Below are 22339 nucleotides of genomic sequence, written 5' to 3' on the forward strand. Positions count from 1 at the left end.
ACCACTTCTCTGTAGCACCTCCTGATTGAGAGTTAATCAGCTCTCATCTAGTTAACCAATAGCCTAGGGAAAATTAAGTCTAATTTTAGTCAATACTCAGGAGAGGGGGAATGAAAATGCTATCGTTTATAAATTTATGGTCTGTAAAGTTTTTGATCACTCTGGAACTTTTTCTCTATGCACCAGCCCCTCACTGTAATTCCCCCTGCCCCAACCATCCTCAAAGCTACCTCCCTCCTGGTTTTAGAACAGAAGTGATAGGCTAAGAAGGTCATCAACTATTTAAAAGGTTTTTCAACTATTTACAATGTATTAGCATGTTGCATGTAAGGAGCCTTGGTGGTTCAATGGTTAAGTGCTAGGCTGCTAACTGAAAGGTTGGTGGTTCAAAACCACCCAGAAGCTCTGTGGGAGAAAGACCTGGCGATCTGCTTCCATAAAGATTATAGCCTAGAAAACTCTATGGGGCAGTTCTATTCTGTCACACGGGGTCACTATGAGTCAAATCTAGTGGACGGCATCCAACAACAACAATATACCAGATAAAATTAAATAATCCCTATTTTCCAGGGACTATATCTGATTTTAAATTATTTGTACGCTACTTAAAACTTTATTTAGACTTTCCCTAAAATGAATTCTAATTTAAAAAAGTAAAAAAAAAATCTATAAACACTAAATATTTTAATACCCTTATTTACTTTGTCTCTAATAGAGCTAATCAGTGACAGGTTTGTTGTGAAGAGAGCTTACTTCCTAGACTAATCATGCGCATAAACACATAAACGTGGCACTATTTTGAGATATATGATACTAATAAAGGTAACAATTATTGGACCAGTCACTGGGCGAAGTACCTTACTTGGATTACCTCAGTTAATCCTTACAGCAAACCTATAAAGTAGGTGCTATTCTTATCCACGTTTTATAGATGAGGTTATAAATGAGGAACCTCATTACTATAATTTAATCTCCACCAACCCAGAATTTAAACTCAGTGTATACTCTGGCTATAAAAAGGTTGAATAAGCAAATTAGGAATGAAACCAGACTGTGGAAGACATATTTAACCTGCTAGATGGTTCCGTTTTAAGACATCCTGAAAAACAGATGCTAATTGAAAGCCTTCCAACAGTAACTTTTTGGGTTCTTGTTAGCTGCCATCAAGTAGATTCCGACTCATAGCGACTCTATAGGACAGAGGAGAACTGCCCCATAGTGTCTCCAAGGAGTGGCTGGTGGATGTGAACTGCCAACCTTTTGGTTAGCAGCCGAGCTCTTAACCACTACACTTTGTTAAAGTATGTGTTAAAATATTTTAAAATTCGGATTTTGACTAATTAAAAGTAGGCATTCCCTCTATTACCTTACCATTACCCCCAACAGTTAGCCCAAATTACCAGTTGCCTTCAAGCTGACTCCGACTCATGGTGACCCCATGTGCGTCAGAGCAGAACTGCATTCCATAGGGTTTTCAATGGCTGATTTTTCACAAGTAGATCACCAGGTCTTTCTTCTGAGGTGCCTCTCGGACTCTAACCTCCAAACTTTCAGTTAGCAGCTGAGCACCTAATCTTCTGTACCACCTAACGACTCCAGTCCAAATTAGTAGGGCTTTACTGAATTTCTACCTATGATACAGTATGGTGGGTGTCAGTTGCTGCCCTCCTAATACCCATTTCCCTCCAACCCCAAAAGTACCCAGAGCTCTGTTCACTGCCCTACCCCCAGCTCTGGTGCTTTAGGGGGAAGCTGCCCCTTCCCTCCTCCCCTGAGGGAAAGGCCAATCAGGAAATCTCCAATCCTGCCAATCAACAGAGAGCATTTTCCTAGCCACAGGGATTGGTTTACGAATGAGCACATGACTCACTTCAGGCCAGTGAAATGTCAGTGTTGGTTTGCTGGGGCGGGACCAACCCTAAGAAAGAAATAATCTTCTCAATCTTTTTAAGAGATACTAGAAGCAATGTTTTCTTTCCTTCCGGCCAGAGGGATGTGCAAAAATGGTCCCGGAACTTTTCCAGCCATTCTGCCTTCACGAAAGAAGCCAACCTGAGGATGAGTGACCTCATGCAAGAAAGAGCAGAGAGATGGAAAGAAACTGGGCCATTGATGACATCATCGAGTCACTATTTGCCACCGGCCCTGCAGCCCACTCTGTCTCTTATCCCTGTACTTTGCAGGTGCATGAGCGTATTCAGCCTCTGAGCTGTTGAAGCCCCTCTGAGTTAGGTTTTCTGTGACTCACAACCCAAAAGAATCTGAACTGATAACTGGGGAAACAAGTGCTAAGCCACAGCCTTCTCCTGGCACTTGATCAGGTTTTGCTTTGCATTGTTTCTTTACTGTTTCAAGTGTTTTGTGTTGTTTTTCCAAGAAAATCTAATCGGTTTTCAGGAAACACTTTAATGAATTACTGTAGAGCCTTGGACAAGTCGCTTGTCTTCCCTGGGTCTTTTCAACTATAAAAACGATGAAGTGTGACTGGAGATTCCTCTCTCTCCTTTAGCCCGCACAGCCAGTAGCTCTACGCAGCTTACAGAAGGTCGCAAAGTTCCACTCAAACAAACAAAAAACTCTCTTTGGGTTCTAAAGTAGAAACATCCCTTATAATATAATCCAAGTAATCTGTCATCTCAGCCATGTCAGATATGTTCCATTTCCCCTCTAGATCTACACCCAGCCTTCTCCTCTCTGCTCTGCACCCCAGAGACTCTAATCTTTGTGGGCAGCATCAGTGAGGCTCCCCTGCCTTCTGGTTTCTGGGTGAATGTGGCTAATGTGAGGTACCATCAGGAGGCTGGAGAACAGAGAGGAGAGTTCAGTGAGGCTATTTGTTCTCCTGGTTCTTTCCCGGCCACACTGCTATAGGTTGGCTGTACCCCTCTATCAGAGATGGCTTTTCCATACAGCTTCTCTTTCCCAGTTCTGGTAATCAATCCCTCCTTCTTCCTTTCAGGACTCTACGTGGTACCAGCTCCCTGAAATTGCTAGCCCTGAGATGCTTCAAGGTCCCTTGTTGGTTCCTCTTAACTCTTGCCTAACCACTACCGTCAAGTCGACTCCAACTCATGGCAACCCCATGTGTGCCAGAGTGGAACTGTGCTCCACAGAGTTGTTAGTGGCTGATTGTTTACAAGTAGCTGGCTAGGCTTTTCTTCCAAGGCACCTCTGGGCAGACTTGAACCTCCAAGCTCTCAGTTAGCAGCTGAGCACATTAACCACTTGCACCACCCAGGGACTCCTAACTCTGCCTACACCCTTATAAATAGTCCCTTCACTAGAGTCTCTTCAACAGTGAGCCATCATTTCCTACTAGAACCTCAAGACACAATTGCTTAAGAATATAATCAATATCAGGCACAATTTTAAAAAGCAAAATACCTGAATCAACTCTGAGTCTCACAAAAGAGCAATGAAGAAGTGTGGCACATGCCAAGAACAAAAGCCAAAAAAAAAAACCATACACACCAAAAGGATCAAATCAGACATCACTACACTCCCTTCCACTGTTACTGAGAATTAGTGGAAAACAGTCATTTTGCTAGACCAGGGTTTTAACCTCAAAACAGCAACAAAAAAAAAAAATTATTTACACACAAACTCATTGGCCGTTCAGATAGCTTTTGTGTGGAACCTGGAAGAGGGATCATGGCTGTGTGCCCATGTTCTAGAGGGACAAACTGAGACTGGAAGAGATGAAAAATCACTAGAAATGCTCTAGGGCTGGCTCAAAGGTTCCTTGATCCTGACTCTGCCTCTGGTAGGCTCTGTGGAGTTTCTCACAAAGGCCTTCTGTAATACCATTCTCCAGCATCTTCAATTCCTTCTTAACACTTCTAGAGCCAACATCCACAAACATCCTGTGGGTCCTTCAGTTATTCACAACTACTCTGCAAAGTTAAGACAGACAAGACAGGCCCTGTTCCAGGAGATGCTAGATTCCAACAGGCAGATCCATAACCACTGAGCATTTCCCAGGGAAAGTTTTCCAGAAATCTGTGGGTGCCCAGGAGCAGAACAGCCTTCCTCCCATTCTCCAGGCATTTCCCACACCACAAGGGTCACTGAGTGGGAATATTTGTTCTCCTTGCTCTTTCCTGACCATGTTGCTGTAGGTTGGCTGCATACCTCTACGAGATACAGCCTTTCCATACAGCTTCTCTTTCCCAGTTCTAGTGATGAATCCGTCTCTCCTTCATTAAGAAACTATCTTATGAGACATTCAGACACCAAGAATTCCAAAGAAGCTACCTGTTTCAGGGTTGAGGGGCTCAGTCTTTCAGGATCGTCCTGCTTCCGGATCTTCCTCTTTCAGCATCCTCCAGAGGCAGCGCCTGTAGGACCCAAACAGCACATTCAAGATATTTGGTTCAACATGGGAACAGGTAATATCAATCGTGGAGAGGCTGGAGTAGCAACCAAGGATGGAGCCCTGAAGAACCCAACAGCTGATGGACTCATCCAGGAGGAGGACTCAGCAAAGGCTGCTGAGGAAGGCCCCTGAGGAAGGAGAGGATTTAGGAGAGAAAGACATCCAACTGCATTCTTCCAGTTACTCAGGCCAAAAACCCAGGCGCCATCATGACCCCTGTCTTTCCCTCACACCCCACATCCAATCCATCAACAAAGGATGTCGTCTTTATTGTCAACATACAGGTAGTCCCCAAGTTACGATGTATTCAAGTTACGATGAACTGCACTTATGACCAACTGTTTTTGTTTTTTTCTACATCTTATCAATAGTAATATGGACTACATACAATGTGGTAGCATGCAATTTGCTGATGCCACTATTCTCAGATGTTCACTTGTAGATGTTCAAAGACATTGATAATAAAAGGCTATAATAATGAAAACTTAAAAAGAAAAAAAGAGGTATTTGACTTACGTCAGAACTGACTTAATGACAGAGCCATCGGAATGGAACCCCATTGTAAGTCAGGCACTACCTGTATATGCAAACTCTCACCACTTCTTACCACCTCCACCGCTACCACTTTGGTCGAAGCTACCCGTATCTCTACTAGGTTATTGCAATAACCTCCTAACAGGTCTCCCTGCTTCCACCTTTGCCCTTCTATAATCGACGTTCCCCACAGCCGTCTAAGTGATCATTTAAAAATCACTCCTCTGCTCAAAACACTCCCATAGTGTTTCATCTCTCAAGGTAAAAGCCAAAGCCCTTGAAATGACCACCCAGGACGCCCACATGACCTGGCCTGGCCCCTTCTCTGACCTCCTCTACTACTCTACCCTTCCTCAATTTCCTGCAGCCACAATGGCTTCCTCAAACACCCCAAGCAGGCTCTTGCCTCAGGGCATTTGCACTTGCTCTTCCCTCTGCCTGGAACACTCTTCCCCCAGGCATCCTTTACTTCTTTGGGTTTTGCTCTAACGTCACCTTCTAAGTGAGGCTTTCCACTTATACCCCAGCACCTGTCCTATCCCCCTTCCCAGTTTTATTTTTATTTATAGCTTTTATTATCACCTATCTTTTTTTTTTTCATCTCTCTTCCCTAACATTAGAATATAAACTGCCTGATAGCAGGGACACCATATCATGGTATGTTCCAGATACTAGCACACAGCAGGTGCTCAAGAAACGTTTGTTGAAAGATTGATTGTGGTACCAAAAATGCCAAGAGAAAAGAGAGCTGCAAGAAGGAGGAAGTTGTCCGCAGTGTCAAAAGTAGCAAAGAGAAAAAGAAAGATGAGCACTGAAGTGTCCGTTGGATGTGGCAATATGGAGGCCACGGGTTCCACAGTTCCTGTGGAAGGCAGGAGCCCTTTGGCAGCAAAATCCAAAGTCCCTCCTGTGTGCAGGCACAGCTCCCCAGGCAGAAGTCAGCCTCAAGGGGGTCTGCGTCAGCATAGATGGGATGTGAGGGAGCAAAACCTAAGAGCAGACTCTTCGCAGACGTCTATGAGTGGAGGAGAAAAGGGAATGAGAAGTAGAGGAGTAGCACAGAATGTCTGAAGGGGGTCAGATCCAGGAGATATGGAGAGGGAGGGGTTTACGGGGAGAGGATTCTCTCTGGCCAGGAGGAAGGGTGTGTCTTTCTCTGAGGGGAAGGAAACCAGGCACGGATGAGCCAGGACGAAGATAAACACAGGGGAGGGGAGGCAGAACCTGAGTATGTTTGCTGCTCAGTGACTTGACTTTTTTAACGAATAAATGAAGAGAGGTTATCTCCTGAGTGGACGGAGAGCAGATGGGGAGAAAGGGCTCTACGGAGGCGGAGGAGGTGTGGGAACATCCCACTGTGGGGAATCATGCAGGATGCACCCGAAACTGTCTCCTTAAATTTCCTGCCTGTGGCGCCTAACTCACCTTGCCCTGGTCTGGCCCTGATCAGCTGTGATGGGAGTGACAGGTGAGCTGGCCAACACTGCTGAGGGCCAGCTGAAACTGCTATTTTTGTTGTGTGCCTTCAAGTTGATTTTCAACTCATAGTGACCCCATGTGACAGAGCAGAACTGCCCCATAGGGTTTTCTTGGCTGTAATCTTTATAGGAGCAGATTGCCAGGCCTTTCTCCCGCAGCGCCTGACTGAGTTCAAACCACCAACTTTTTAGTTAGCAGCTGAGCACTTAACCAGTTGAAACTAGCGGCCGTGATTAGTAGGCACACGATTTGTGTGGGCTGGGGGTTTTTCTCTGACAGGTCCTCAGCACCCTGGGTTTAGAAGACTGTCTTCCTAAAACTGAATTCGAGGACCCCAAACAGCTCCACCCATTTGTGTTTGGGGTGCATTCTTCTCCCAGACTCCCAGATTCAAAACCTATGAGTCCTCATTCTCACTCCCCTCACTCTTCCCAGGCAATAACACAATCATGCTTCTTGTAATGTGAGAGAACTTGTATTTTTTGAGCACCTACTATGTACTGGGTGCATTACAAGTTAAAATCCTCACCAATCGTCCTGTAAAGTGTGTGTAGCCTCCCTTTACAGATGATGACCCTGAGGTTTGACAAGATTAACTAACTTGCTCAAGGTCACACAGGTAGCAAGTGATGATGCTGGGATTTGAAACCATTTGTCTTACTCTTCCATCTGTCCCTCCTTTCTATCCACACAGCCACCACTAGTCGAAGCCCTCGACATTTCATTCCTAAAATTCAACATCATAAATGTCTTCTAACTCACCCAACATCCCCTGTTTAGAATGCACACATCAAGACGAATCTTCTTAAAGCACTATTCTTCCCTATCCCTGTCCAATTCAATCCACAGACATCCCTTAGGGCCCTTCATAAATGATGCAAATCTCCTTCTTCAATCTTGTCTCCCACAGGCACCTCCTGTTCCGCCTCCTCCAGTGCGCTCCTCCCCTTTTCATGCACCTAAGGGCCAATGGCAGGCACACTTCCCCCCTACAGCTCAGCCCAAAGAAGGCCTTTCCCTCAGCCCTTTCTTAACCGCCCTACTCTGCCCCCTCTCCTGAGCAGCATCACCCTGCGTGCTGAGCTCGCTGCATGCAGCTTTTCTTGGCAAGTGTTCCATTTGTCCATGAAGTCTGCAAACCCCTTGAGGGTGTAGCAAACACTTAGAACTGCCCACCGTTCAACACAGTGTCTCAGATAATTTAAACGTTTCCTGAATACATTTCTGATGAAGCTCAGCTGATGTAACTTCAGAAGTTGTCCACAAAATACAGGAGAACTGGGCTGGGGAAAGGGAGAGGAGCAAGGAGTTCTTGAAGTATTTGGAAGCACACTTATTCTTCCTTTGCAGGAGGCACCCAGAGTCTGGCCCCTTGTAACAGCTATTCCAATAAGGAGGAGGGTGGCTGGATTCAGCTCTTCCCTCTTCTTCCTGCCCCTCCATATTCAAAGTCTTGGTATCCTTCCTTAGTGGCCTCTTCACATGCTTTCATAGACATAGATATCCTATCTTCCTCCCTCCTCAAGGGAACACCTTGGAATATGAGAAACCTGGCTGACTGAAGAAGCTCACGGTGGCCAGCAGAATGGTCAGGGCTAGGCGCGCCCAGAAGCAGGAAAACAGATCCTCTATCCCTGGAAAAAGGTGCCCGGGTGGCACAAACAGTTTGTGCCCGACTGCTAACCTAAAGCCTGGCTGTTTGAACCCACCCAGTGGTGCCCCACAAGAAAGGCCTGGCGATCTGCTTCCGTAACCATTACAGCCAAGAACAACCCTACGGAGCCCAGTTCTACTCTGTAACACGTGGGATCGCCGTGACTTGGAATCAACTAGACAGCAACTAATAACAACAAGAGCCCCTGGGAAACTGGGAGCTGGCCCTAACCCACTTCATTCATCGGCCATGGACCACTACCCAACAATTTGGGGATTCCCAGGGTCACAGAGGGAGGATGGCTGGGAGAGGTGAAAAGTCAATAAATCACTTAAGGGCCATCAAATCACCCCCAAAGATAGAATAGACAGCACCTGAATAACAAGGGTCTGAGAGAAAACTATGGGGGTCGAGGTGACACTGTCTGGCAAGATGTGTAATAAGAAATCAAGATCTACCCAAACCAGTGGAACTAAACGGGTAGGTGGTCTCTAGGGGGTAGTTGAAAGAACAGGAGTTCTGGAGTCAGGTGACCTTGCCACCTAATGGCTGTTCAACCTTGCTCTGGTCACTTAACCTCTCTGAGCCTGGTTCTGCATGAGCGAATGTGAGGCTCAAATAAAACAAGCAATGTATAAAAACATCTAGCACAGTGCCTGGCATTATATAAGGAGCCCAATAAATGCTGGGCTTTCAGATCCCACAGCTCTCTCAACCCTTACTTACAGGAACAAGGACAGACGCTACAGAGCATTTCCCAGAGAGAAGGTTTGCAAAAAAAGGACAGCAAAGGTCAGCAGAGGGGAGAACAAACAGGCCACCCCAAGGCCAGTGTTCTGTGAATACTCAGGTTTCAAAATACACAGAGCTTCGAGCCTCGGACCATACCCAAACAGGAAGTTTGTGACAAACTCAGCAAACACATACGTACAACTGCAGGAGACTGCACACTGATCAGAAAAGATGAAACCCAGCACTTCTGGAGGGGTCACTGGAGCGGGCCTGGGCAACACTCCAAATGCACAAAGTTCTTCCAGGGTGTTGGGGTGCACTCCTGCCCTGCCCTCCTCCATACCCCAAACGCGGGGGGGAGCTGGGCCATATCGCATGGAGCTGTTCTGGTTTTCCAAAGCCAGGGTCCCTCGACTCGTTCCCACTCGCAGCCCTCACTCCCACCTCCTCAGGCATCAAGGACAGAGGGTGCTCTGAACAGCTATCAGGGCTGGGTGACTTAGGGGTGTAGGATCACTTTTCAGCTGGGGGTACTTAGCATGGAAAGAGGAAGTGACATGCTGGCAGTCACACAGAGCTCCCAGTCCTCAGCCTCTAGCTGGCTGTCCAGCCAGTCTATGTTTCATCTAGCCTCCTACAGCTCCAGAACTGGATCTGTAGGCTGCCATTCTGTCTCCTCTGAAATCCTGCCCAGCACCAACATTTTCATTTGTAGTGATCACACGGGTATGGGGCTCTGTAGCTTCTTGCATTCATTTATTTGTAAGTTCAGGCAAACTGTGGACACACATAACCCCCACAGCTTGTGTCCCATCTCCCCAAGTACAGGAAAAACTGGAGTTTCTTTCCCCTTTGTTCACAATCTCCCAAGCACCTATGGATTGAGCCTTGAGTTTAAACGATATGTTTGGTGGATGTGCTCTAATAAATTTTTTGTTTTTGTTGTTAGCTACTCCGACCCATGGCGACGCCATGTACAACAGGACAAAACAGTGCCGATCCTGTGCCATCTTCACGATCGCTGGCACACACTGAGTCAGTTGTTGTGGCCACTGTGTATTCTGAGTACCTTCCAGCCTAGGGGCTCATCTTCCAGCATAGTATAGGATAGTATTCTGTTGTGATCCATAAGGTTTTCCTTGGCTCATTTTCAGAGGTAGACTGCCAAGTCTTTCTTCCTCGCATGTCTTAGTCTGAACACTCTGCTGAAGGGAAATACCAGCAGGGTCACCCGTGGTAGACAGGTTTCACGGGCGGTATTGGAAATATCGGTGGCATGACTTCCTATAGCAAAACATAAGCCACCGCAGTATGACACACTGACAGCCAGGCGGTAGCTCTAATAAATACTTGGTTAATTAATAAACAACATCAGTATCATTTCTCAACCATCCTACCTCCCACCAGGTTATTTCCCACTTGTCTTTGATTTACTCTCAGCCAAGATAGGTCCCTGGGTCCACGCCTCCTGGGTGAACAGTCCAATTGTAAACTCGAGCTCCTGACTGAACCAACCATTTAAGCCAAAGTTGTCAGCTCTGCTGCCCGCCCCCACTTGCACCTCCTGCAGTGGTTCCCCCACCTCCCCAAGTTAGGTTCCTTTTTAAAAATGACTCATTTAGGAAGAGACAAAACCAAAAACTTCAATGACAAAGATAAAACAGCACCAAGTCTCTTTAAACACCTCCCACTCCATTTAGAATTTAGATCCGATAAAGTCTCACCAGACTGGACCTTCTCATTTTGAACTTACGGTATAGGCATGCAATTCTTCTAGCAAAAACACTGCCAGTAATGTCTTCTCTCTTAACTTTTCTACAAAGGGTCTTCTTTACAAAGGGAGGTGGCCTCGGGCCTCTCTAGTTAATAGCTTTGACGAAATGGGGAATATGAGAAAGTAAAGACTCTGTCCATGCTTTCAACTCCTGGGGCAAAAAATTAATTCTTTGATGTTTTATTACATTTGTAATTTTGATTTATTAAACATAGGACATTATTATTATATCATGGACCTAATGAGAATGAGGGGGAGTTTTTCATAAAAGTAGTCATGGATTGAATTATGCCCCCCGCAAAATGTGTGTATTAATTTAGCTGGGCCCTGAATCCCGGTATTGTGTGATTTTCCTGTATGTTGTACACCCTGCCTGTATGATGCTAATGAGGGAGGATGGGCAGCAGTTGTGTTAGTGAGGCAGGACTCCATCTACAAGATCGGATTTTGTCTTTCGGCAATCTCTTGAGATATAAAAGAGAAAAGCAAGCAGAGAGACAGGGGGACCTCATACCACCAAGAAAGCAGTGCTGGGAGCAGAGTGTGTCTTTTGGACCTGGGGTCCCTGCGCAGAGAAGCTCATAGTTCAGAGGAACATTGGTGAGAAGGCCAACTGAGAGAGAAAGGCTTCCCCTGGAGCTGACGCCCTGAATTTGGACTTTTAGCCTACTTTACTGTGAGGAAATAAACTTCTCTTCGTTAAAGCCATCCACCTGTGATATTTGTTATAGCAGCACTAGATGACTAGGACAGTATGTAAGAAATTTACATTTCTGCACAGTATTTGAAAGGAGAACAATTATATAACACATTACATGAAATCATAACATTTAGGGCTAAAAAGAGCAACTTGGATGGTCCTAATTCAGGAATTCTCAACGTTGGCTGCATTTTTCACAAATGTCCAGGCCCTACCCACACAGACTGTGATACAATTGGACTGGGGTGGGGCTCTGGCGTCAGGTAATTTTTTTTTAAGTTTCCCAGTGATTTTAATGTGCATCCAGGGCTGAGAGGCACTAGTCTACTGCAGATAAGAAAACTGAGATCTAAAGAAACGAAGGGGCAGTCCAAGCTTACACAGCCAGCCTAAGACAAAACCAGGACCAAACCTAACATGTGCCAACTCCCAATCTAGTTCTGCAGAGGCTCAGATATTTGGTGTTCACAAAGCTGTTAAACGTGTTTTGTTTTGTTTCATTTTTAATTGGAGGACTAACAATGAGTTGCCAACTTTGTGTTTCTCAAGCAAGAATATTTTTACAAATATCTACCAATTACCATCACCGCTTCCTGACAGGACTCTTGTTCATTTGCATACCTGCCACCCCTGCTAATCCCCACCCTGGTGATAGAGTTTGACAATATCTGCCCACATCCATGCGGCAAATCCAAACAAAACTCAACCAGAACCAGTTGCCATTGAGTCGATTCTGACCCATGGCGACCCTATCTGTGTCAGAGTAGAACTGTGCTCTAGAGGGTTTTCAGTGGCTGATTTTTTGGAAGTAGATTGCTAGACCTTTCTTCCAAGGTGATTCTGAGTGAACTCTAACTGCCAACCTTTTGGTCAGCAGCTGAGAGCATTAACCATTTGTACCAGCCAGGGACTCCCAAACAAAACCCAGGCCTCAAAAATTCTCTATCTCCTCCTAACGCCACAGAAATCTATTTCCGAAAGTCTTTTCTCTAACCACAAACTATTTCCCAGTCCCTCAAACCCACCCTTCACCTCATGGTCTACACGTGAAAACTAACATTTGTACAAATCACAATTAATATTTCCAGTCAGCTGTTCCACATACCTCATCCCTTCTAAATTTCTCCTAATCAAGGATACGCTGGAAACAGTTAAAAGATGGCTCCCTCTGAGGAGTAGAATTAGGGGAGAAGGGGCTGGAGCAAGGGAGACTCTCTTTTACCCTTCAGTTCGAAATTCTGGCAAGCCTATATTTCATGTGTGTATGGTAAAGTACATATAATAAAAAGTTTGCAATTTTAACCATTTTTAACTGTACAATTCAGTGACATTAACTACATTCACCATGTTGTACAACCATGACCTTTATCCATTTCCAAAAGTTTTACATCACCCCAAACAGAAATTCAGCAGCGCTTCAGTAATAACTCCCATTCCGTCCTTCCCCCAGGCCCTGGTAACCGCTAATAAACTTCTGTCTCTATGCATTTGCCTAGTCCAGATATAAGTGGGATCATACACTATTTGTCCTTTTGTGTCTGACTTATTTCACTCAGCATAATGAAGGTTCATCCATGTTGTAGCATATATCAGAGCTTCAATTCTCTTTACGGCTGAATAATATTTCATTATACGGCTATGCGACATTTTGTTTACCCATTCAAGCATGTATTTTTAAAATGAGATAAAAATCTCACACACACACATACACAAAGCAGGTTACAAAATATATCTATGGTTTGCTTTCATCTTTGCAAATACAAAAAATTGCCTGGGAAGTTTACAGACCCAAGTTCGAAATGTAAATGATACGTTGGTGGTGGGTATATGGGTACCATCAATTTCATTTCCTTTTCCTCTTTGTGTATCGTTGTTATGTTTGATTTATGTGTTAAAAGGAATAATGGAAGTTTAAAACCTGAACCAAAGCATTATCTGACGTCTGAAAGCTGAATAGTACTGAGAAGCAAGAGATGTCCATGCTATACTGAGAGTTTACAAAAGCAGGTCGCAGACGCATGTAGGATCATTTCCCTTTTGTAAAATAAAAGATTCCTCTCCAGCCAGGCTCTCCAGGCTTCTGCGTCCTGCTTGGGCCCTTGAGTCTACCCTACAACGAGCATTGTCTGCTGACATGAAGGCCCCACGCAGGCCAGCCCCTGCTGGTCCCCGACAGATGTAACGAGATGTCCTGCACAGCTGTCAGCCCCTCCCAGGGCCCCGTGTGGCCTCCTGGAGCTCATCTCCCCATGCAGCTCTCCCGACTCCCCGAGCTTCAGCCACGTAAACCAACGGTCCTCCTCCTGGAGTATCTCCTTGTGCCACCTGCCTCCACGCTTTACCCAGGCTGTGCCCCCATCCCCCCTTGTTTCCATCCTGAGTCTCCGCAGAGGTGAGCAGCCACATCCCAAGTAGCATTCCAGCCTACAACGTGTATATCAGAAGCTGAGGAACTCTTTAGATGAGGTGTAAACTGAAATTCTCCACAGTCCCCACAGCTCCCTAATGTCTCACACCCAGCCAGCTTGGGTCATTTTCATTTCCCACCTAGTGCCTTCAGGCACTGGACTGTGTCCATAGTAAATGCCTGCTGAATGAATGAATGCCTTTCTCACACCAGGGCCTCTCAGTTCCTTTCTTGTGCATCACTCTAAGTGCAGACTAGGAACTCAAGAATCAAAAAAAGGCAGGGCACAGAATGAGGACAGAAGATATAGAAAAAAGGGACTCAATTGTAAACATATATGCATTTGGCCAGGCAGGGTGTGTGGGTCCTGACCCTGCAGGCCCTTGGATTCACTCCCTGATCTTCCCTTCTCTGCTCCACGACAGTGGGCTGAGAGCCCTGCAGGCTGTGTTCACTGCGTTTGGCCAGAAAAGGCATTGGCTAGAGACTGGAAGTGGGAGGAAGGGAGAAGTCGGGGTATTTCTTCCCTTCTCTCTCCATTTTGGGTGGTATCTCCAATAGCAGCTATAGATCCTCCAGCTCCAGCTTCTGCCAGATAGGCCCCTAATGGTTCCAGCTTCCACCAGGAGACCCCCTGGGGGCTCTGGTTACACCATCTCATCCCTCTTCTCTCCAGCCCAGGCGTGGCAGTGACTTACTTCCCTGCTGATCTCTGAGTTGTCTCTCATTCCCTTGAGTGGTTTCTCAGTCTCTTCTATCATGTATGCAACCAATTCTCTCACTTAAATTCCCTCTGGTTTAAATACTCGAAGTCGTTTCTACTTTCCTTATCTGTCTTGCTTTCTTAATTTTTCTATCATTCTGGTCTGATTCTCAGGTCAGAGTAGAAAAGGGTTGCTTAACCTTGGCACTACTGACATTTTGGGCTGAAAATTCTTTGCTGTGGGGGCTGTCCTGTGCACTGTAGGATGCTGAGCAGCATCCCTGGCATCTACCCACCGGATGCCAATAGAACCCCTCCCCCACCTCCTCCCACAGTGTGACAACCAGAATTGTCTTCAGATAATGCCAACTGTCCCCCAGTGGTTAAGGACCACTGGAGTAGAAGTACAAAATGTGGGTAAAAATAGCACCTACCCACAGAATTGTTGTGAAGGTTCTAGTACATCAGATGGCCTAAGTACAAAGCCTGACTGCTATTCACTCTCCAAAAATGTGATCCTGGGTAAGTTACCTAACCTCTCCGTGTCTGCAGGTAATTCCTCGCTTATATACTGAATTTTGGGAAGATTATATATATCATTTAATACAATGTCCAGCACGTAGTAAAACCAAATGTGAACAAAACAGTCTTAATCCCTGCCCTCATGGAGCTTACAGCCTAACAGGGCAGATGGACAAACATTAAGACAATCACAGGAGTATCACGGTGTGTGTGATGTGTTCAGGAAAGTAAAAGGCATTTGGGCTATCTGGAATATCTCCTAGAAAAGAGAAAAATCCAAAGAAGCTTTTAACAGCAAAATTTACAAGGGCCAGCAGAGAGAGGCCCAAGCAAAGGGCTCTCAATTGTTCATCTGCTACTTGACCTTCAAACTGCTTCCCCATACTTTCACTCTGCGCTTCCAGTGTCTAGGAGAATCTAGGCCAACAGGAGTGGATAGAAAAACAGGAATAGAGAAAAAAGAAACGAGATTAAGTAACACCACACTGAGGCAGGCTGAAGTCCACCAAGTCCAACACCAAGCCTTTCTAAGTGGCCTAGGGAAATTCTTGAGGTAGGGGGACATAATGCTTATTATCCTCCTTGATGTCACACCCAAAACTGAAGGACAGACGCCAATTATCTAGGACTCTCAAGATAAATTTTAAAAGTCCTCTGAACCTTCAAAACTGCCCAAACACAGACTGGCCATGCTCAACTCAGATATGCCTGTGGCCTGTGTGAGGCCTTTTGGGAAATCCTTGTAGAGGCCAATGGACCAACACTCACCTCCTACTCTATAAGAAGAAAGCCTGTCTTCTCTCTTCCAAACACTGTAGTACTGTGAGCTCCTACAGGGCTCACGTCTAGCTTCTGCTTTTCTTTCCTTTTAAAAAATCCTCCCTGTTGGCTTTTGTTATGGATTGAATTATGTCCCCCCAAAATAAATGTTGTAATTCCTAACCTCTATGCCTGTGGTAACCCTATAGGGCAGTTCTACTCTGTCTTATAGGGTTGCTATGAGTCAGAATCAACTCGATGGCAATGGGTTCGGTTTTTTGGTTTGGTTTTATGTCTGTGGTTATAATCCCATTTGGGAATGGGTTGTCTTTGTTATGTTAATGAGGCAGAATTAATGTAGGATGTGTCTTGAGTCAATCTCTTTTGAGATATAAAAGAGATTAAATAATCGAGAGAAGCACAGATGGGGGAAGAGAGATGCCGCATGAAGATTTCCGAGGAGCAGAAGCTCAGAGACAAGGACCTTCCCCCATAGCCGACGGAGAGAGAAAGCCTTCCCCTAGAGCGGGCATCCTGAATTCAAACTTCTAGCCTCCTAAACTGTGAGAAAATAAAGTTCTGTTTGTTAAAGCCATCTACTACCGGTACTTCTGTTATAGCAACACTAGATAATTGGACAAAATTTGGTACCAAGAAGTGGGAGTGCTGCTCTAACAGATACCTAAAATGTGGAAGTGGTTTTGGAACTGGGTAATGGGTAGAGGCTGGGAGAGTTTTAAGGTGCCTAAAAGTAAAAGCCTAGATTGACCTGAAGACACTGTTGGTAGAATTATGGATGTCAAAGGCAATTCTGGTGAGGGTTCAGAAGGAAGTGAGGAGAGCTAAGAGAAAGTCTCTATCGTCCTAGAGAATACATATGGCACCAGCAACATGTTGCTAGAAATGTGGATGTTAAATGTGCTTCTGGTGAGGCTTTAAAAAAAAAAAAAAAAAAAAGATGAACAATGTAATCGGACAATGGAGGAAGGGCAATGCTTTTTATGCAATGGCAAATAACGTGTTTGAATTATGTTCAAATATTTGGTAGAAGTGATGAACTTGGATATCTGACTGAGGAGATTTCTAAGCAAGATCTTAAAGGGATTGTGTGGTTTCTCTTTGCTCCTTACAGTAAAATGTGACAGGAAAGAGATGGACTTAAAAATGAACTCTGCAAAATGGAAATAAAACTTAAAAATTTGGAAGATTCTGTTGTACAAACTAAGGACATGTGTCCTAGAATTTTCACCAAGTATATGGCTACACAATCTTTTGTTAAAAAGATTAAGTCACAGGGTAAATGTGTTTTTCACGTGGGAAGGACATAAATTTTGGGGGCCCAAAGGGTAGAATGTTATGGATCGAATTGTGTCCCCAAAAAATATGTATTATTAATTCCTGGCCTCTATGCCTGTGGTTATAATCGCATTTGGAAATTGGTTGTCTTTGTTGTGTTAATGAGGCAGGATTAGCATAGGGTGTTTCTTGAGTCAGTCTCTTTTGAGATATTAAAAAAGATATTAAACAAGCAAACTAGAGAAGCAGAGACAGGGGAAGAGAGATGCCAAGCCACATGAAGATCTCTCAGGAACAGAAGCTCAAAGAGACAAGGACCTTCCTCCAGAGTCAACAGAGACAGAAAGCCTTCCCCTAGAGCAGGCACCCTGAATTCAGACTTCTAGCCTCCCAAACTGTGAGAAAATAAATTTCTGTTTGTTGAAGCCATCCACGTGTGGTTATTCATTATAGCAGAACTAGGCAACTAAGACAGCTTTTAATGGGCATTCACTAACCAAGTAGAAAACCAATTCTCAGATCCATCAGCTCCTATCATGAGGCCCTCTTCCATGGCTATGGCTCTCAATGGGATCCAGTAAAAGTTCCCCGTCCTCATCCCTTCAGGCCTCACAGTGGTCCCAGCTTACCCCTGTTGCTGGCCCCTCAGTGTCGTACCATCCCTGTAGGTTCCCTTAAGCCTGCCTATAGCTCTGTACACAATGCCTTTAATTAAATTCCTTTAACTCTCTTCAATTAAACCATCTGAGTATGTGAAAAGTTCAGAGAAAACTCAGGATCTAAGAGCTGCACCTGAAAAAGTTAGAGTCTCCCTGGAGATTTAGGAGGTGTACACACTCCCAAAAGCTGAGTAACATCCTCAGGGTGCAGGGGTGGACAGTCATCTGCCACCGGTTGCTAAGGGAATGAAGTGTGGGGGCCTGAATGGTTAGGGAAGGTCTCATGGAGGAAGTGAGATCTGAATTGGGTCTTAAAACATGAGTTCAATTGGGTCAAGTGGAGAGGAAGTGGGAAGACCATCTCCAGGCAGTGGGAGCAGCAGAAACATGTCTTTGACCACAGGGTGGGTGGGGCCACAGTACAGAGGAATGAGACCATGAGGCGGTGAAAGGTAAAAAGCAGGCACTTGGGAGTCAGACAGAACTTGGTGTGAATCTAACTCTACCTCACGTTAGCTGCGTGCCTGGACAAGTTTCTAACCTCTCTCCGTCCCACGTTCCTCATTAATGGCATAATGAAAATGAGGATAATAATAGTATTTACCTGCTACAGTTGTTGTAAAGATTTTTGTTTTTGTTGTTGTTAGGTCCCATTAAGTTGGCCCCCAACTCATAGAAACCCCATGCACAAAAGAATGAAATACTGTCTGGTCCTGCGCCATCTCCATGATCGGCTGTGGATTGGACTGTTGTGATCCATAGGGTTTCAGATTGCCAAGTCTTTCTTCCTAGTCCATCTTAAATCTGGAAGTTCCACTGAAACTTGCTCAGCATCAGAGCAATACACAAACCCCCACTGACAGATAGGTGGTGGCTGCACTTGAGGTATGTTGGCTGGGAGTCGAACCCAGATCTCCCACCTGGGAGGCAAGAATTCTACCTCTGAACCACTGCTGCCCTCTGTGAAAATTCAATGCATGTAAAATGCATAGGTCACTCGTGCCTGCCATCAGTAAACATTATCTGCTACTGTTGCTACAGTCAAAATTGCCCAGTGTCCATCCTGCTGCTGTAGACAGGGCACTTTCTTCTTAGAACAGCCACCATGCTGAGAAGAAGCGGGAACTAGATGACTGGTCATATCCTAATAACCAAAGAAGTGTAAGGGCCAGATGAGCACTAGAACTTCACGCAGCCAGGGGTGGGTATTCTCCCCTTACACTCTGTTCTCTCTCTGCCTTTCCTGGACCACAGCTGACTACATCAACTGGCTCCTTAGGCTTCCAGCTGGATTTGGGAAAAAATATTTATTTCGTCTTCCTCCTGCCTCTCCACAGTACGGCGCAGGCTGTGTCCTTTCACCATTACAATTCTTGTCAGGGTCCCTTCTCCCCAACTCTGGGGCACCCTGCTTCTGGCCTAGGGGTTGGTAATAGCTTTCCACTGCTGACAGCTTGGAGGTGCCTCACCATCGTTTGATGGTACCCACAGCCCTGCCTGCATGTCTATAAATTGTTCCTTTCACTGAAGTCTCTCTAATTAAACCCTTTCCACCTGCAATCCATCTCCTGCTGGAACCCTCATATATACAGCCAGGACCTTCATCCCTCCACCAGATCCACGGGGATGAAAGTGTAGCCTCTTACCTTCCCTCCCTTCATCCTTTCAGAGGCAGAATGTGAATGGCAGTGTTTAAGACATAAGTCTCCCCTCTCATCTGTCAGTTGGTTGTACTGTAGTGGCTTGCGTGTTGCTGTGATGCTAGAAGCTATGGCACTGGTATTTCAAACACCAGCAGGGTCACCCATGGTGGATGGGTTTCAGCAGAGCTTCCAGACTAGGAACAAGGACCCAGCAATCTACTTCTGAAAAAATTGCCCAGTGAAAATCTTATGAAAGGCAGCGGAACACTGTGTGATATAGTGCCGGAAGATGAGCCCCTCAGGTTGGAAGGCACTCAAAATATGAGTGGGAAAGAGCAGCCTCCTCAAAGCAGATTCAACCTTATGTGGATGAAGTAAAACTTTCAGGACCTTCATTTGCTGATGTGGCATGACTCAAAATCAGAAGAAACAGATGAAAACATCCACTAATAACAGAACGTGGAATGTATGAAGTAGGAATCTAGGAAAACTGGAAGTCATCAAAAATGAAATGGAATGCATAAAGATTGATATTCTAGGCATTACTGAGCTGAAATGGACTGGTACTGACCATTCTGAATCAGACAATCATATGGTCTACTATGCTAAGAATGACAAATTGAAGAGAAATGACATGGCAATCATTGTCAAAAAGAACATTTCAAGATCTATCCTGAAGTACAACACCGTAAGTGATAGGATAACATCCATATGCCTTCACGGAAGACAGTTAATACAACTATTAATCAAATTTACACATCAACCACTGAAGCCAAAGATGAAAGAACTGAAGATTTTACCAACTTCTGCAGTCTGAAATTGACTGAACATGCAATCAGGATGCATTGATAATTACTGGTGACTGGAATGCAAAAGTTGGAAACGAAGAAGAAGGATCAGTAGTTGGAAAATATGGTCTTGGTGACAGAAATGATGCCGGGGATTGCATGATGAAATTTTACAAGACCAACAACTTCTTCATTGCAAATACCTTTTTTCAACAACATAAGCAAAGACATATACCGGACCTCAGTGGATGGACTACATAGGAATCAAATCGACTACATCTGTAGAAAGAGACAACGGAGAAGCTCAACATCATCAGTCAGAACAAGGTCAGGGGCCGACTGAAGAACAGACCATCTATTGCTCATATGCAAGTTCAAGATGAAGGTGAAGAAAATTAAAACAGGTCCACAAGAGCCAAAGTATGACCTTCAGTATATCCCACCTTAATTCAGATTTGATGCACTGAACATTAATGACCAAAGAACAGACAAGTTGTGGGATGACATTAATGACATCATACATGAAGAGAGCAAAATGTCATTAAAAAGACAGGAAAGAAAGAAAAGACCTAAATGGATGTCAGAAGAGACTCTGAAACTTGCTCATGAACATAGAGCAGCTAAAGACAATGGAAGAAATGATGAAGTAAAAGAGCTGAACAGAATATCTGAAAGGGTGGCTCTAGAAGACAAAGTATTAAAATGAAATGTGCAAAGACCTGGAGTTAGAAAACCAAAAGGGAAGAACACGCCTGGCATTTCTCAAGCTAAAAGAACTGAAGAAAAATCTCAAGCCTTGAGTTGCAATACTGAAGGATTCTAGGGGCAAAATACTGAATGACAGAGGAAGCATCAAAAGAAGATGAAAGGAATACACAGAGTCACTGTACCAAAAAGAACCGGTCAACATGTTTCAGGAGGCAGCATATGATCAAGAACCAATGGTACTGAAGGAAGAAGTCCAAGCTGCACTGAAGGCATTGGTGAAAAACAAGGCTCCAGGAATTGAAGGAATACCAACTGAGATGTTTCAACAAACGGATGCAGCGCTGGAGGCGCTCACTCGTCTATGCCAAAAAATTTGGAAGACAGCTACTTGGTCAGCCAACTGGAAGAGATCCATACTTGTGCCCATTCCAAAGAAAGGTGATCCAACAGAATGTGGAAATTATCAAACAATATCATTAATATCACATGCAAGTAAAATTTTGCTGAAAATCACTCAAAAACAGTTGCAGCAGTACATTGACAGGGAACTGCGAGAAATTCAAGCTGGATTCAGAAGAGGACGCGGAAAGAGGGATATCCTTGCTGATGTCAGATGGATCTCGGCTGAAAATAGAGAATACCAGAAAGATGTTTACCTGTGTTTTACTGACTATAAAAAGCATTTGACTATGCGGATCATAACAAATTATGGATAACATTGAGAAGAATGGGAATCCCAGAACACTTAATTGTGCTCATGAGAAACCTGTACATAGGCCAAGAGACACTAGTTTGAACAGAACAAGGGGATACTGCATGGTTAAAAATCAGGAAAGGTGTATGTCGGGGATGTATCCTTTCACCATACTTACGCTGAGCAAATAATCTGAGAAGCTGGACTATATGAAGAAGCATATGGCATCAGGATTGTAGGAAGACTCATTAACAACCTGCAATATGCAGATAATACCAACCTTGCTGGCTGAAAATGAAGAAGACTTGAAGCACTTATTGATGAAGATCAAAGGCCACACAGCCTTCAGTATGGATTACACCTCAACATAAAGAAAACAAAAATCCTCACAACTGGACCAATAAGCAGCATCATGATAAACGGAGAAAATACTGAAGTTGTCAAGGATTTCATTTTACTTGGATCCACAATCAGTGCTCATGGAAGCAACAGTCAAGAAATCAAACGACATATTGCATTCGGCAAATCTGGTGCAAAAGACCTCTTTAAAGTGTTAAAAATCAAAGATGGCACTTTGAGGACTAAGTTTCACCGACCCAAGCCATGGTATTTTCAGTTGCCACATATGCATGCAAAAGCTGGACAATGAATAAGTAAGACTAAAGAAGAACTGATGCATCTGAATCATGGCGCTGGTGAAGAATACTGAATATACCATGGATTTTCAGAAGAATGAACAAATCTGTTTTGGAAGAAGTACAGCCAGAATGCTCCTTAGAAGGGAGGATGGAGAGACTATCTCACCTACTTTGGACATGTTATCAGGAGGGACCAGTCCCTGGAGAAGGACATCATGCTTAGTTAAGTAGGGGTCAGCAAAAGAAAGGAAGACCCTCAACAAGACGGAATGAC

General features: G+C 44.6%; 1 long non-coding RNA gene across 1 annotated transcript in view; it reads right to left on the reverse strand.

Annotated features, from left to right (window-relative positions):
* Positions 1-471: 471 nt before the first annotated feature.
* Positions 472-22339, reverse strand: part of LOC111821108 (uncharacterized) — a 109793-nt gene continuing 87925 nt past the window's right edge. Inside the window, exon 3 of the long non-coding RNA XR_002824581.1 lies at positions 472-4337. This is a non-coding gene — a long non-coding RNA (uncharacterized LOC111821108). The remainder of the gene's footprint in view (positions 4338-22339) is intronic.

The sequence above is a fragment of the Trichechus manatus genome, unplaced genomic scaffold, assembly GCF_000243295.1.
Source record: "Trichechus manatus latirostris isolate Lorelei unplaced genomic scaffold, TriManLat1.0 scaffold00065, whole genome shotgun sequence".
Taxonomy (NCBI): domain Eukaryota; kingdom Metazoa; phylum Chordata; class Mammalia; order Sirenia; family Trichechidae; genus Trichechus; species Trichechus manatus.